This window comes from Ranitomeya imitator, chromosome 3 (assembly GCF_032444005.1).
Source record: "Ranitomeya imitator isolate aRanImi1 chromosome 3, aRanImi1.pri, whole genome shotgun sequence".
Classification (NCBI taxonomy): domain Eukaryota; kingdom Metazoa; phylum Chordata; class Amphibia; order Anura; family Dendrobatidae; genus Ranitomeya; species Ranitomeya imitator.
Genome location: NC_091284.1, coordinates 263142305 through 263148874, shown reverse-complemented (window position 1 = coordinate 263148874; position 6570 = coordinate 263142305).

Here is a 6570-nt window from a genome sequence, read left to right as displayed (position 1 = left end):
CCGCTCCCCTCCGTCCTGTGCTCCGCTCCCCCGTCCTCCTGTCCGCTCCCCCCGTGCTCCAATCAAACCCCCCCGCACTCCGATCCCACCCCCCGCACAGCGATCCCCAAATGGTGCGGAAATATCTCACACGAATCCGAAACGTTGGCACATAGCCTTAGGGTTGGGTTGGAATTAGGGTTGTGGTTAGGGTTAGGGGTGTGTTGGGGTTAGGGTTGTGGTTAGGGGTGTGTTGGGGTTAGGGTTGTGGTTAGGGGTGTGTTGGGGTTAGGGTTGTGATTAGGGTTACGGCTATAGTTGGGATAAGGGTTAGGGGTGTGTTGGCATCAGAATTGAGGGGTTTCCACTGTTTAGGCACATCAGGGGTCTCCAAACGCAACATGGCGCCACCATTGATTCCAGCCAATCTTGTATTCAAAAAGTCAAATGGTGCTCCCTCACTTCCGAGCCCCGACATGTGCCCAAACAGTGGTTTACCCCCACATATGGGGTACCAGCATACTTAGGACAACTGCGCAACAATTACTGGGGTCCAATTTCTCCTGTTACCCTAGAGAAAATAAAAAATTGCTTGCTAAAACATCATTTTTGAGGAAAGAAAAATGATTTTTTATTTTCACGGCTCTGCGTTGTAAACGTCTGTGAAGCACTTGGGGGTTCAAAGTGCTCACCACATATCTAGATAAGTTCCTTGGGGGGTCTAGTTTCCAAAATGGGGTCACTTGTGGGGGGTTTCTACTGTTTAGGCACACCAGGGGCTCTGCAAACGCAACGTGACGCCCGCAGACCATTCCATCAAAGTCTGCATTTCAAAAGTCACTACTTCACTTCCGAGCCCCGACGTGTGCCCAAACAGTGGTTTACCCCCACACATGGGGTATCAGCGTACTCAGGAGAAACTGGACAACAACTTTTGTGGTCCAATTTCTCCTGTAACCCTTGGGAAAATAAAAAAATCTGGGCTAAAAAATTATTTTTGAGGAAAGAAAACGTATTTATTATTTTCACGGCTCTGCGTTATAAACTTCTGTGAAGCACTTGGGGGTTGAAAAAAACGCACAGACCTTTTAGAGGAGGGGATATCGAGGTAACCTTGAGAAATAGGGAGACATGGTGGATATTCAAATTGGGAACTAGAACACCGCATGGTCTTAATAAAAGAAGAGACATTATGCTTTTTTATTAGCTGCACTTCTTCCCTGCATTTCCCTTCGTGTCGGTGCACTATGTGTGCCCAAGCTGGCTTATTTGTGTTCGGGGCTGCGCCACTCGGCGCGTACGATCGCTATGTTCTCCTCCCTCCCGTTGCTTGGTCTGCTGCTCCAGCGGCATATATTAGAGCTTGCGTATTTTTTTTTTTTTCCAGCAAATTTCTTCATTACTCTCTTTTACATTGATATGTCCATGTTCATTAATCATATTATATTTGTGTATATTTTCGCAGATCCTGGACTGGCTCAATTATTTAAGAAAGAAATTTGTTTATTTTTTTGTCATGGCATATTTGAACATTTATCATGGTTAATGCATGTAAATCATTCTATTTAGCTTTGTATTTGGATTTTGTTTCAAGTTTTGTTTTTTCTTTTTTATTATTTCAGGAAGAATTTATTACCATGCAGATTCTGTATTCATGTAATTTTGGACATTGTCACTGCAAAGAACTATTGTTTTTACATTATTAAGCAATCAGATTTTTGTATTCTTGTTACATATATACATTTTTTGTTTTTTCGTTTTATGTATAGCCAAAGTATATGTACGTGTGGTTTTTGATTGATCTTTTTCTGCCTGTTCTGTGAACCTTTTTTTTTTTTTTGTGTGGCCAATGCTTGGTCCACACATACCATCAGGTGTTTTCACTCTCAGTAGATCACCTTCCTACCAATTATCGTACTGGTGTGCCTACCAGTCATTAATATAAAAAGCACCGTACAGGCCACACACTAGATATCATGACTAAGGGTGCCTTGTCACCTGAAACGCGTAGATAGTGTGTTTTTTATCTTCATTGTGCTGATGTTTTATCCTCTGCTTCCTATATGAAGTGAATAAAGTACCAAGTTTTTACTTTTCACTGCCTCGTTGAGCTGGAATTCCTTTTCATTTTCTGGTTCTCTCACGCCTTGACACAGCGTTTCCGTGCTCCGAGCCTCCTGGGATCATCACTATGGTGAGCTGGATTTCTCTTTTTGTTACTATGTATACCAGTGTCTCCGTGCTCGCATAGTTTTTCCCATTTTCATTACTATTATCAAGAGGATTGAGACTTTACTTTACATCAGCGCAATAGACTTTGGCTTATAATCATGAATGTGTCTGGAAGACAAAATAAAGCCGAGAGACTGTTTGCAATAACGGCAACAGAAGATATTTCACCGCCCGGTAATAAAGATGCATTGTTGGACAATTTGCTACTATTAATGCTGAAAGAAAACCGTGTGTGGTGGGATCTCAGCTCACTTAAGAATTATAAAGACAAAAATGTGATCCCGAGAGGGCTGAGATTAAAGAAAATCCCTAGTACTGTTTACTCAGACATGTTTGTTAAAGAATGGAACACAATTTTATCTGACTGCTCTTTGAAACTTATTGCATTAATTATTCAACATGAGGAGGAAATGTTAACACAATTGCAAAGGGATATTGAAATTGCAACTAAAGACGCTAAAGATAAAATGACATCTGCCCAATTCGATGAGTTCATGAACACCAGTAATTCCAAAATTGTGAAAGCAGAGGAAAATATCATGGACATGAAAAAACGTAAATTGGATCGCGACTTATATGACTATGCTCATGAACAAGTCTATGAGTGGGGAAGGTGGGATAGAATGACTCAATCACAAAAGTCAATTCTCAAATCCCATAAACGTCGCGTTTCAAAAAATCGCATGCAAAGACAGGTTACTTTCAGTTCATCAGAACTAGATACATCCACCGGAGTCACTGAAGATTCAGACTCGGAACCTTTGCAGGCATCAAAAAACTCCTATTTCAAGAAAAGCAAGCCTCCATCAAACAGAAGGTTTATCGGAGAAAAGGAAGGAAACACCGACGCCAACAGAAATCCCCCAAGATATTATCTCAGACATCAACGTTAGGACAATTCGATGTGATCAATCTTTCCTCGTCTTCCCTTACAGATTACCAGAAAGAACTCCTGTCTCATGGTCTTAATTTTGTGCCTAGCTGTAATTTTGATCTTTTTTCTACCATTTGTGACATAAATAGGTTTATTAGAAATATTGCGCTCAAATTGCACTTTAAGGATGATCTGCCTGAGACTGTTGTGAATTCTATGGCAGAGCTCCCTCCTGTGGTCACAAGTGGTACTTCGGCCGATTCTCTCTGTGAGCTCCCGTTGGTGGAGGAGAGTGGTACTGCGGCTTCTGAGTTTCCTTCCTCAGGTGATGTGGTGAAGTCGTTAGGTGCTGCTCTATTTAACTCCACCTAGTGCTTTGATCCTGGCCTCCAGTCAATGTTCTAGTATTGGACCTGTTTCCTCCTGGATCGTTCCTGTGGCCTGCTGCTCTGCATAGCTAAGTTCCGCTTTGCTATTTTGTTTTGCTGTTTTTTCTGTCCAGCTTGTCTATTTGTTTTTTCTTACTTGCTGGAAGCTCTGGGACGCAGAGGGTGTACCTCCGTGCCGTTAGTTCGGTACGGAGGGTCTTTTTGCCCCCTTTGCGTGGTTTTTGTAGGGTTTTGTGTTGACCGCAAAGTTACCTTTCCTATCCTCGCTCTGTTCAGAAAGTCGGGCCTCACTTTGCTAAATCTATTTCATCTCTACGTTTGTCTTTTCATCTTAACTCACAGTCAATATATGTGGGGGCTGCCTTTTCCTTTGGGGTATTTCTCTGAGGCAAGGTAGGCTTATTTTCTATCTTCAGGCTAGCTAGTTTCTCAGGCTGTGCCGAGTTGCATAGGGAGCGTTAGGCGCAATCCACGGCTGCCTCTAGTGTGGTTGGAGAGGATTAGGCATTGCGGTCAGCAGAGTTCCCACGTCTTAGAGCTCGTTCTATGTTTTTGGGTTATTGTCAGGTCACTGTATGTGCTCTGACCTCTATGTCCATTGTGGTACTGAATTACCTTATCATAACAGAGACTGAAGGTAATGCATATGAATGTGATGTTTTTAAATCCTTCAATTTTGCTGATCAATTGTCACTCATTTGTTTATTAGAACTACAGGAGGATGGTCTCAGCTCTAGCAATGGCCCCAATCCTCCTAGAAATCACATTAAGGTACCCAACCCCCATTTCTATCCTGTACAAGCACGTAGACCTGTGATGGACAGGTTTCAAACTGTCATGGAAACACAACTCAGGCTACTTTCTGAGAGCACCTCTGATGTACGTTTACATAATAGTAATCTCAAACCTAATCTGCAACGGGCACTACGAGAATTACGTGACAATGATGATCTGGTCATTAAAAACTCTGATAAAGGTGGTTCCGTTGTAGTTATGGATAAAAACAACTATATAGCTTGGGTTGATAAAATGTTGTCTGATTCTGCTGTATATAAATGCTTACCTGTTAATCCCACTCCATCTATTAGAGACAAAATATTTGGACTTATTGACGAGGGCCTCAGTCTGGGCTTTTTCAACAAGAAAGAGAGTGATTATCTCAAGTTTGCGACTCCTGTTACCCCAGTATTGTATGCTCTGCCCAAAACGCATAAAGATGTATATCCTCCACCTATGAGACCAATTGTCTCAGGTATTGGGTCTTTAGGCGAAAGACTGGGGGAGTGGCTTGACCAGCTCCTTCAGCCTCTCGTCCGTAGAACACCTGGCTATCTTAGTGACAGCACAGATGTACTCAATGTCATGAAAGATTTCACATGGCAGACTGACTTTTCATGGATTACTTCAGACGTTGTTTCATTATACACGTCCATACCACCCGAGATAGCACTTTATGCATTAAAATTTCATATGGAAAAATATAGCGATTTTTCCTCAGATCTTCAATCCTACGTAATAGAAGTCACTCAATTTCTGATTACTACTAACTTTTTTTGCTTTAATCAAATTTATTATATGCAAGTCAGTGGCGTTTCAATGGGGGCTAAGTACTCACCTTCTCTCGCCAATCTGGTTATGAGTTGGTGGGAGGAGTCTTACATCTATAATGCTGAGAATCCATTCAGAGATTATATATTTTGGTACGGTAGATACATCGATGACATCATATTGATTTGGAATTCTGATGTATCTACCGTGCACAAACTAATTGAATACTTTAACAGCAACCCCTTTAATCTCAGTTTTACTGCTCGCCATGAACACACATGTATAGAGTTTTTGGATTTAAAACTCAAAGGTGTGAGTGATTTCCCTGTGGTCACAACAACCTTCAGAAAAACCACAGCAGGAAATACAATTTTGAGGGCAAATAGTCACCATCCCAAACATACAATTAAAAGTATACCCGTCGGTGAAATGGTTAGAGCAAAACGTAATTGCAGTACACAAGATGACTATGCTAAAGAGGTCGAGGATATCAAAGGCAGACTTACACAGAGAGGCTACAGCAAATGGTGCTTACAGAGGGCAGAAAAAATAGTTGATAAAAAACCTCGGTTTAAACCCCAACAGAATAAAACAACTACTCCCATTAATCCTATTACTTTGGTTTTTCAATACAGCAACCAATTCGCTTCTATTAGTAAATTAATCAGAAATAACCTAACCATCTTAACCCCTTAGCGACCGCCGATACGCCTTTTAACGGCGGCCGCTAAGGGTACTTAAACCACAGCGCCGTTAATTAACGGCGCTGTGGAAAAAGTCCATAGCGCCCCCCAGAGGCCGATTTTCTCCGGGGTCTCGGCTGCCGAGGGTAGCCGAGACCCCAGAGAACATGATTCGGGGGTTTTTTAACCCACCCCGCATTTGCGATCGCCGGTAATTAACCGTTTACCGGCGATCGCAAAAAAAAAAAAAAAAAAAAAAGCGATCTCTTTTTAATTTCTCTGTCCTCCGATGTGATCGCACATCGGAGGACAGAGAAAAGGGGTCCCAGGTGGCCCCCCAATACTCACCTAGCTCCCCCGATGCTCCTCGTGTCTCCCGGTGGGCGCCGCCATCTTCAAAATGGCGGGCGCATGCGCAGTGCGCCCGCCGGCCGGCACCGGGAGAATCTTTGGGGTCTCGGCTGCCGGGGGTAGCCGAGACCCCAAAGAGCACGATCGGGGTCGGTATTACCGACCCCTGTTTTGCGATCGCCGGTAATTAACTGTTTACCGGCGACCGCAAAAAAAAAAAAAAAGTAAAGTGTAATTCTCTGTCCTCTGATGTGATCGCACATCAGAGGACAGAGAAATAGGGGGATTCGGGGACCCTAGCATACTCACCTAGGTCCCTGGATCCTCTTGCTGCTCCTCCTGGCCGCCGGCAGCAGAACATGGCGGACGCATGCCCAGTGCGCCCGCCATCTGTCTCCATCTGCCGGCCGGCAGGAGAACAGCAGTTGGGGCTAAAATTAGGGGTAGGGTTAGGGGTAGGGTTAGGGGTAGGGTTAGAGGAAGGGTTAGGAGTAGGGTTAGGGTTAGGGGTAGG